The sequence below is a fragment of the Pseudorca crassidens genome, chromosome 2 (genome assembly GCF_039906515.1).
Source record: "Pseudorca crassidens isolate mPseCra1 chromosome 2, mPseCra1.hap1, whole genome shotgun sequence".
NCBI lineage: Eukaryota > Metazoa > Chordata > Mammalia > Artiodactyla > Delphinidae > Pseudorca > Pseudorca crassidens.
Window position 1 is genome coordinate 80,467,594 of NC_090297.1, and position 11,433 is coordinate 80,479,026.

Consider the following 11,433-nt stretch of genomic DNA (forward strand, 5'->3'; position numbering starts at 1 on the left):
GAACCCCGAGCGCTGCCACAGCTTGCCTTTCCCTTCGGACCGCGGAGGGAGGGAGAGGAGAGGAGTACCGGGAACTGCTGTGCTGCTGTGCGCCCAGGCTGGGGCGTCGGGTGGGGGGGTCCCAGTCGTCGGGGAAGAGCCGGATTGGGGCGGGGGTGCGGGGGGGTGGAACGTGGGCGCGAGCTGCAGGGATTCCCTCCCTTAAACTAGGTCCTTCCAACTTCTCAGGGCTCTCTGGAAGAGTTAGTTGGGTTATTTGGTTCCCTCCGTCTTGATCTAAAAATTCTAAAACCTCCAGTAATCTGATCACGCCCTCTTGCCCACTCGCTAGCAAAAGTCCCCACGCACACATTCATTCTGCCCCTGGTTGTTTTCCCGCCTCCAATGCTGTTTGCTCTCTCAAGATGCGCTCCGATGGTGGGTCTTGCCTCCTCATCTTTAACAGCTGAGAGTGCATTACCCAGCCATTGCCCCCGCTCGCTAAATAAATGAATACAAATAAAGAAGGCAGGTCAGCGTTACTAGCATTACCCTAAGGTTGGCGCGATATAAGCGAAGGTGTTGGCGGCGTGCAACTCCCTGCATACATGCGCGGGTGAACTGGTCGCTGCAAGAGTTGACGAATGCTGTCATCAGTACGCCACTTTGATATTCCTTTTTTACACCTGGTTTGTCTATTAAAAGATATGCTTAAATCAAAGGGCACTGTTTTACCAAGAGGCTGGTGAAATGACTCTGGGCTGACAGGTTTCAGAGACCAGACTTCCAGTCCTGACTCTGCCCTTCGACGAGCTGTGGAACCTTGGACGATCGGCTTAAACTCTCCAAGTCTGTTTTCTCCTCCGTAAAATCAGGAGCTTGGCCTAGGAGACCTCTTCCAGTCCTAAAATGTTATGGTCCTAGGCCTTCAAAACGTTGGAGAGTAGAATGGGGAGGTTTCTGATATTATTACTTACGCAGTATTATTGTTTGGAAAGTTACTGGGTTTCCCTACTTAAAGAGGAAGTGTTTCTCCTCCTTTTTCGCTTGTACATATACATACAGAACTCACCCAATTGAATATAGTTTGACAAAAGTCAAATCATTATTGATCAACTGGATTCCTGCAAAAATCTCTAAAATGAACAATTCATTCCTTACCAATATTTATTGAACACCTACTGTGTGAGAGGCTTGAGTGAGGCCTTGGAGAAACCCATAGGCATAATGCCCTGTTGGAGCAACAGTCTAGGTAGAGTTAGCCTCAGCTATGATACAGTCTCTCTAGATTCAAGGCCTTAGATTTCTCATAGACTCAAATGACATAGTATTCGTGCCTCAAATTGTCAAGTTTTAGTTTCAAGAGCAGACATGAACACGTGAGCTGTGTTGGGATATTTAATCCTACATTTAAACATATCAATCACGTTAAGGCTTTTTAATTTCTAAATAAAATGGCATAGAAAAAAAAAAGAAAATAAATGGCATAGAAGAGAGAGAAAAACCAAGTCCTAGGTAACTTAACAGTGTCTTGTCTTTAAAGAGTGATGAAGTAACTGTTCACAGTAGTCAGATTCTCAATAGTGTAACCAGTTAGTTACACTACTGTAACTAATAGTGTAACTCAACAGTGAACACTTACTCTGTGCCAGGCAGAGTTCTAAACATTCTATACATATGAACACATTTACTTCTCACAGCCCTATAAGGCTGTATACAAACTGAGGCCTATGTAGAAACCTACCTATATACTGAAGGCCTTACAACTTGCTAAGATAGTACAGCTAATAAGTGGGAAAGTCAGGATTCAAACCCACATCCATCTAGCTCTGAGCCCAAGTCTTCAACCAACAGGACATACCACCTGTCATCAAAAGCTTTACATTATTGGCAAAATGAAAGGTTTGGGGGGTTTGTTTGGTTGGCTGGGATTTTTTTTTTCTCAAAACATCTTTAAAATTTTGGGCTATTTAATTATTTTCTGTAGACGATACGGAAAAACACAAGAAATTATATCAGTATTTGCAAAACCAACAATGTCTACATAGGTGTTTTCTCTAAATATTTACACTAATAATGTGATATTATTTGCAGACATACAGACTCCTGAAGCATAGAGAAAAGGTTTAAAACAAACTAAAAATTCTGGTTCCCCAGCAAAGCTCTAGAAAAGGGGTTTCCCCTACATTTTAATAATGCAATATTAACTGATTTCTAGGGGGAATGAATCCTCTCCTTTCATTGGTCTCTTACAAATTAGGACTTTGTTCAAGTTACAGTATTTGTTACCATAAGATACAAACTTTCTTTGGTTCAAGGTGGTATCTTGGTCATTCGTTCCAAATTTTTTCAAAAAGAATTGCAAGCAGGGGGGTGAGATATAGAGGTGCACTCTACCTCACTTGCATAAAAACGTTTGACAGCAGAGCGTCAAATTTACTGAGGCTGTATTTCTCGCAAGGAACCACCCTTCCTATAGGTGTGGACCCACTTATTTATGACAGTGGCATGTCCCCAGATTCTGTTGATTAGCAGACAGCTGAACAAATTCATAATAACCTGTTTGTGTTCCTTACAGAAGCAAAGACCTCAAAGTTCTAAAAGACTTTATCAGTAGAAAATCATCTGGTTGTTTTTCTTTTTTAACAAGTCCTCATATAGTACCGCATATGCTTTGCACTTTACAAATCCTAACTCATTAAACCCTGTAACAGCTCTGTCATCCTCATTCTACAGATTAGAATGAGGATGTGACTTAGCCGTGACTCCAGAGTCCGCCCTGAACCTCCGCTTTGTGCTCCACAGGTGAAAATGAGCCCCCTTTCCCTCAGAGCAAGAGTCTTATATTTTTAAAGCTCAATTCTTTAAAAGTTTCAAAAGATAAAGTTTGTTGAGGAGAAATATGACCCTCGACCACCACATAAAAATCGATTCCTTTCACCCAAGAAAGAGAGGCGAAGGGACGCTAACTTCAAAGTTTGTCTGAAACAGCCAACATCTTGGAGGCAGTTGCATAACTACTCTTAAGAATGTGTGACAGAACAAGAACCAAATGTTCCAAAATTGTTGTGACAGGATACTGGTCTACAAACTACAGCCTGTGCTCCTATTTTCTGCTCAGTTGACCTATTATTACAGACAGATTTAGTACCTTATTTCTAAAATTTGCCCATAAAGATTCTAATTCATACCTGTAGGTGTTTTATATATCACCATAACCTAAGGCCATAATCTAAAGCCACATTTTCTATATCTATATCCAAGATTAGAATATGGTTTTCACTGATAATATTTGCAGCCAGCAAATTTCAAATTAATGAGGAAAAGATACTGTCAGGTGAACCTGTTTGCAGAGCAGAGCCCCAAACAGACACCTGATTCAGGCGGGTGGATTCCTCAGAGAATTTGGAAATAAAAATCCAAAGCAATTTCCCTTACAGTAAGCCCGAGTTCCTGCACACTTGTCATTTCCTGTGCCTGTGCAGAGCCTCCAATAGCAGTTTCCACAATGCCCCTTTAATTTCCCCCTCAGCGGGTCTACTGACAATGAAGGAAACCTCACACCATTTCAAAGGAACAGCAACCTCCCCTGAGATCCCTGTGGTCTTAGCTCCATAGGGGATGTGGCAGAGCCTCTGCTCTCCCTGCCTCAGGAGCAGGGGTTCCAGAGGGAAGGCTTCGTCCTGGCCCCCACCTCCATAGCTGCCCCGCAGAGAACTTTTGTTTTGGCCTGGAGAAGAGAAAAAAAAGGATAACATTGTTTTGTTACAGGGGGACCAAAAAAAGACCAGGAGGACCCAGGACATATATTAGCATCTGTGAATGTTACAAATCTTATTACCTTCATTTAACAAATATAAGAAATGCTGAAACTCCACTTGTAAAAACACCAAAATTTAAAAATTATTATTGTTATTGATCTTCTGTTATTACTGTTATTATTATTACCTTTTATTGAGCACTTTCTCTGGGCAAGCACTTGTTATAAGTTTGGCCCTATAAAATTTATTTCCTAACATATTTTGCAAATGGATAGTTCCATGTATTTGTTAAAATTACCTGCTATAACATTTCTTTAGGTTACTCACCCAATGTTTTTTACCATGTAATCTAAGGAGGAGAGTGCCTCAACTGGGTCCCACAGACATAGTCTTTAGAATTCGGTAATAATTTCAATAAGAAATTTGTTTTCATTTTGTATTTTTGTTTTAATGGTAATATTAAAAAGCAGCATTTACCCTCTTTTGTGGGGGAGGAGGACAGGGATAATTAAAAACCAATAGACTGGACTTCCCTGGTGGCGCAGTGGTTAAGAATCCACCTGCCAATGCAGGGGACATGGGTTCAAGCCCTGGTCCGGGAAGATCCCACATGCTGTGGAGCAACTAAGCCCGTGTACCACAACTACTGAGCCTGCACTCTAGAGCCAATGAGCCACAACTACTGAGCCCGCGTGCCACAACTACTGAAGCCTGCCCCTGCCTAGAGCCCGTGCTCTGCAACAAAGAGTAGCCCCTGCTCACTGAAACTAGAGAAAGCCCGCGTGCAGCAACGAAGACCCAATGCAGCCAACATAAATAAATAAATTAAAAAAGAAAGAAAAACCAATAGACTTTCCCATAATAAAAGACTTTTTTCTTAAGTTGATGTTTTTCGAAGTGGGAAATTCATTTCCAGAGATGCTTAAGAATTTTTTTTTCTTTTAAAGTGTCCTTACATTGTTAACATTTGAAAAATTTGCTGCAAAAATTTAAATTAAAATTTCCTTTACCATGTCCCCAGCTTAACCATATAATTTCTGGAAGATGTTAGCCTCTTTCACGAAAAATCAACCAATATTCATTGACATTTGCTAAGCCATATTAAGAGGTGAAAGATACATATAGAGATGACAGGAAACATGATAAAAGATAACTAAGGAAGAGAAAAGTATTATTTTTTTTGAATTTTATTTTATTTACTTTTTTATACAGCAGGTTGTTACTAGTTATCCATTTTATACATATTAGTGTATACATGTCAATCCCAATCTCCCAATTCATCACACCACCGTACCCCCCCACCACTTTCCCCTGTTGGTGTCCATACATTTGTTCTCTACATCTGTGTCTCTATTTCTGCCCTTCAAACCGTTTCATCTGTACCACCTTTCCAGGAGGAACAGAACAGTATTATAAGTATCAAATGTGACTGTAAGTGCTAGAAGAACTGAGATGATCCTTGGTCTGGGATGATCGGAGCAAGATAAGAAGGGAGCTGAGGATTCAGCAGATGCAGAAGATGAAAAGAACATTCTGAACAATGGCAAAGGCTGTAATGCAAGGAGCACCTGAGAGACTGGTCCCAAGAAAGAAGCTAGAATAATAGAATGAGAACAGCCTCTTCATCTTCCCTGAAGAGACTATGAAGACCTCTCAATCCTGTTTCCTTCAGTCTCCATAGGAAATCCAAGCCTTCTTAGTCATTGCTCATCACCTGAATTCTTATCACCATATGGCTCTGAATGTTCCCTAACCTGTTCAATCCTTCTCCCTTTCTCAACCTTCCAAACCCTTCCAGTTGCCCTCTAGAACTTATGACAAATTACCAATAAGATCCCTTGTATATTCCACCTCTGGAGAGCTCTGGCCTCTCAGTTCCTTGACTTTCTCCCCTCCAGCAACCTGTTCTTCCATCCCACTTCAGTCGCCTAGAAACATGATTATGTCCAGGTCGTTTTCATCAGAAATAAATGTTCCGCCTCCCAGATCTCAATTTCAAGCACCCCTCTCTGACCATCAATCTCTAATGTTCCAACTCATTGCCTCCAGTATCTTGATTCCAACAATGATTTGACCCCACCAGGATCTCTAATCCATTGTCCCTACTACTTTTTTTTACCATCTGCAACCACGATTGGTCTCACTTAAATTTATGACCACAAGCCTCAATGGGTTCTTAGCACTGCTCAGCAATCCTACTATATTTTCCTTATCAGCTCACTCTCTTGTTCTCCAAGAGGTTTATGTTACTTCTCCTCCTCTTTCCTCAAATCTTCAATACCTTCGACCCTTTACCTGAATTCAACTGCTGACCCTGCTTCTTATTTCTTGTTTTATTGATACTAAGAATATCAAAGCCCTCTGAAGAAATATCCTCAGCTTCCCACCACCATATCTGCAAATTTATCTGTGTCTATTCTTCTCTGCTCTGGTTTCTCTCTTGTTGGCCCTTCTCCCTCCACCTGTGCACTGGATTCCATTTCTTCAGCTACTCAAGGACTTTCATACTGTAGTAATTCCTTTTTCACCTGCATCCTCAGGTGGATGAGGCTCTAGAGGGGCATGTATCTCTTGTTGAGCCTCTCTCTCTCTCTCTCTCTCTCTCTCTGATCATTCCCATCAACTTACAAACATACTGTAATGTTTCCCATTTTAGAAAATTTTACTTGACCCCGCATATCCATCTCACTCCCAGTTCTCTACTCCCTTTGTAATAAAACTCCAAAAGGAATATTTACATTTGGTGCCCATGATTCTTCACCCATCATTTTCTCCTCAACCAGATCCAATCAGACCACACTTGTCAAGGTCACCTTGTGGCCAAACCGGTAGCCAATTCTCAGTTTTCATCTTACGTAACCACTCAATAGCTTATGACCCAGGCACTCACTCTCTCCTCCTTGAGACATTTCCTTTGCCTACAGGGATACAGAGCACTAGTGGTTTCTCTCCTACCTCCTGGCTGGACCTTCTAAGTTACCGATGCTGGCTCTTCTTCCTTCTCCCAGGATCTAAATGTTGGACTGTCCCAGGGCAGTACCTTTGATCCTCTTCTCTATTAAGACTCTCTCTCTCAAGGTGTTATTATCCAGACCCATCTCTTTAAGTGTATCCACACATTGAAAATTCTCAAAATTTTATCTCCAGACTGGACCTCTCCCCTGAATTCCAAACTCGTGTATTTAGTTCACATCTCAACATCTTTACTCAATGTGTTCAGTAGGAAAATCAAATGTTACATGACAAAAACTAAACTCCTGATTCCCATGAACACATCTTCCATCTCCTCATCTCAGTAAATAGCTCAACCATTCATTCAGTGACTCAGGTCAAAAACAAATGGGTCTTCACTGCTGCCTCTATGTCTCTCACACCCCATAACAAACCCAGGCCTGTTTGCTCTATCTTCAAATTATCACTTCTCAGGCTTCCCTGGTGGCGCAGTGGTTGAGAGTCCGCCTGCTGAGGCAGGGGACATGGGTTCGTGCCCCGGTCCGGGAAGATCCCACATGCTGCGGAGCGGCTGGGCCCGTGAGCCATGGCCGCTGAGCCTGCGCCCGGAGCCTGTGCTCCGCAACGGGAGAGGCCACAACAGTGAGAGGCCCGCGTACCGCAAAAAAAAAAAAAAAAAAAATTATCACTTCTCACTATTTCCATTGCAGTCAAAATACTATCTAACCTATACAATTTTTTCACCTGTACAATTGTGATAGCTCTAGCCTCCCTACTTCTAATCTTGCTTCCCACCCACTAACATAAACACATGTACTTATTCAGTATTTTCTGTGTACAGTTCATGTTAGTGAATAAAAGCTGGCCCCTCCTTGGAGCAGGCTGTCTGTGTAAGTTCACATTAGACGATAAGAACCATGAGAGCAGAAACCATGGCTATCTTAACAAACATTGTATTCCCAGCTCCCAGCAGAGTACAATGCTCCTTGCCTCTAACAAGTATCCAATAAAAATTATTGAATTTATGGACGGCTTCATTCCACAGATAGATACCCACAGTTAGAGACCGAGAATAGTGAAGTCTTGCAACAACCATTGAGATACATGCCCCTCTAGAGGCTCAACAAGACACTGACACAAGGGCTTTGGGTGTTAACGCAAGCCAAGACTCAGGAGACAGCAGAATACATCTGACCTGGAAGAACTGGAACCAATTTGCCCAGGCAGGAAACAAGTATGTGGTATAAACAGCATGAATGAAGCTTGACCTGGAAGCCACAGGTTTAGCATGAGAAAGGGGCTTCCTGATCTCAGCCAGACCCGTTAACAAAGAGGAGATAAACCAAGTCCCTGGGCTGGAGCAAATAAGGCTGCTGACTCAAGTTAGCTTGAGAGAAAGGAGAGAAAGAGCCAGGAGCCACTAAGAGTAGAAATAATGTGTAATGTAATGCCTTTGCATATCACTCTTATTTTATACTATGTTGATAGAAAAAATCATATCCACACTACTATTAACATTGCTGGAAAATGCTGGCCATCTTTAAATGCTAAAGGCACAGATACTAAAGGAGAAGGAAGCAGGTCTTTGGTCTCTGGCTACTCCTGAAGTGAGAGAGAAAGGAAGGAAGCATTCATTAACTTAAACAGCCTCCTCCCTTCCCACTCACTTTTCCCTTTGAGAAAGGACAACGTACTTCCTTCTTTGCCTCTGGTCTCTGACACTACACAGTCCCACTAGGATCCCCTTCAGTTTTCTCTATAGAATATTAAAACAACTTCAACTCTGTTTTGAAAATCAAGCAAACCAATTGTTCAGGCCCTGTTTAAAAATCCGAAGCGTCGCAGGGCTTTGTGCGTTCTATATGGCTTTTTGTTCCTTACTCTTGTTTCTTCTCTTTTTGCCAAATTTCCTCCTGCTTTTCCTTAAATGTAATTTTACTAAATTTAAATGCATAAGCAAAGCATATACATTTGTAGAGTTTGTGCACATTTGTAAAAATAAACATAGGAATTAGTAAATTTTATAGATTTTTTCCTCATGTAAATTATTTTCCAGTCTTTCATTGTGCCAAATACCTTCAGAATTTCACTGAGTATTCTTTCAACTTTTCTCAAGGCCTGAAATTTTTCAAAATACAAAGTTTAGAAGGAAGAAACCTTTACTGGGAATGTTGAGTTTTAACTTTGCATGTGACCTGAGATTTCAGTCTCAGATTTCATTCTGTTGGTTAGAAACCCCTTTCAACTTTTTTTTTCCAGAGAGCTAAGTGGTATGTACCTTAAAAAAAAAAAAAAAAAAAAAAAGACACACTGAGGCTCCCAAACTAGTTCTTCAGATATTTGACTTTTCTTAAATAACTCTAAGTTCAACTCAGCTGGAATTTTGAGTATCGCTTGAGTGCACTTGTATCCTTGCCTTGTTAGTTTTCTCTGTCCTGTATTTTTTATTAACTGGTATTTCAGCTTATGAGATTCTCTTTCAGAGGAGGATATAATGGTCTTTTCTATAGAATTCTGCAGCCCCACTGCTTTTAAAGGTATTGTACTGCCCAACTGTAACCTGCTGGGGTATGGTGTGACATTTGGGTATTTATGTGATGGACACACAGCATCAGCATATTTTGGGGAATATACAACTCGGCTTGGAGAAGAGGCATATTCTTTGGAAAGGGTGATATGCCTGAAAAGCAAGTTATTTTTAAAAGCCTTGTTACCTTGAGGAAAACCTCACATAGAAACACCAGAAAATCATCGTGTCCCAAGGGCTTTGACGTGGCACAGTTCTGGTTATAGCGTATTTTCCTTGTATATATTGGTTCATCAAGCTCAAACCAACCTCATAATTATGTGATTGTGACAAGATTAACTGATGGACAACCCAAAAGTCCTGAAGGTCAGCAGAGGGGCCCTCTACCCAATCATACTTTTACTTTTCAGTTATTTTTAGGCTGGCTAGGTGAAAATGTGCCAGGCAGCTATGCAGAGAATTACACATGCTTTGTTCCAAGACCCCTTCATTACTATTGTGTGAAATGTGCACAACTTATCAAACCTAGGCACAAAGTAGAAGATTGATTTCCAGAAAAAAAAAGATCTTGTTTATAAGAAAATTTCAAAATATAGAAAAACAAAAAGAATTTCATAAACACCCCTGTGTCAACACCCAGAACTGAACATTGTTAACATTTTGACAAATTCTTTGTCTTTCTATACAAGAAGTAAAACATTACAGATAAAATTCAAGTCCCCTTGACCATTCCCCTCAACTCCAGTCCAAACCGACTACCCTGCCAGTGTCTTCAGAGGAAACCACTTTTATGAATTTAGGTGTATCCTTCCAGTGTGTTTTGTTATACTATTACATATACATATATGTGTTTGTATTGTATATTCATATACATATATATGCATACATATAGAAATAAATCAATTCTTTATAATATGAATGTATTTGTCCATTTAAAAATATTACATAAGTAGAACATAATCTACAACTCGCCCTTTTTATTCAACTTTATGATTTTTAAATCCATCTTTGTGGTATTTCTCTTAGCTGATAGATAATATTCCACAGCATCACTATACCATTTTTGGGGGGTGGGTACCAAATTACTTTATTTGAAGGAACGGTACTAAGGAAAGGACTTGTAGATATTTTGGTACAACTTACAGAAAAGGTAAGGTAACCCAAACATGCATGCCCTGACTTGGTGACCAGGGAAGTCACCCCTGTGGCTACGGGAAGCCAGCCTAAGGCTTAGCTCTCATTATCACTATTTCCCAGGGTGTGCTTGTCAAAAAGATACTGTGCCATGCCAGATTTGGGGGCCCCCATCATGCGCAAGTTGGTTACATGGTCACCCAATTCTTTAATGGATTTCACCTGCTCATTCAGATAATGAGTCTCAATGAAGTCACACAAATGAGGGTCATTCTTCTCAGTGGCCAGTTTGTGCAGTTCCAGTAGTGACTGATTCACACTTTTTTCCAAGTGTAGCGCACATTCCATTGCATTCAGCCCATTCTCCCAGTCATCACGGTCTGGTTTCTTGATATCCTGAAGGAAGATTCGGCCACCCCGTTGGTTCTGCAGCTTCATCAGTTTCTCAGCATGTTCCCTCTCCTCACAAGATTGGTGAAGAAAGTATTTGGCAAAGTTCTTCAAAGCCACATCATCGCGGTCGAAATAGTACGACATGGACGGGTAGACGTAGGAGGCGTAGAGCTCCAGGTTGATCTGGCGGTTGATGGCGGCCTCCGAGTCCTGGTGGTAGTTCTGGCGCACCTGCGAGGGGGACGCGGTCGTCATGGCGGGCGGCTGAGGTGAAACGGTGGCGGTGGCTGCTCGGCGCTGTAACGGCGGCGGGGACCTTGGGGCGGTCGGAGGGCGCCGTGAGGTGGTGGCGAGGGCTGGCTCTGAGCGGCCGGCCGGAGCGGGGGACGAGCGCCGGGTTCCGTCCAAGCTCTGTTGAAGCAAGAAACCGCGGCGACTCTCCGCGAGGACTGTCACACTATACAATTTTATTTATTTATTTATTTATTTTGCTGTACGCGGGCCTCTCACTGTTGTGGCCTCTCCCGTTGCGGAGCACAGGCCCGGGACGCGCAGGCTCAGCGGCCATGGCTCACGGGCCCAGCCGCTCCGCGGCATGTGGGATCTTCCTGGACCGGGGGCATGAACCCGTGTCCCCTGCATCGGCAGGCGGACTCTCAACCATTGTGCCACTAGGGCAGCCCCACT

General features: G+C 42.1%; 1 pseudogene; it reads right to left on the reverse strand.

The window, feature by feature from the left end:
- Nucleotides 1-10,290: 10,290 nt before the first annotated feature.
- LOC137218972 (ferritin heavy chain pseudogene) lies at nt 10,291-11,205 on the reverse strand (annotated as a pseudogene).
- Nucleotides 11,206-11,433: the final 228 nt, after the last annotated feature.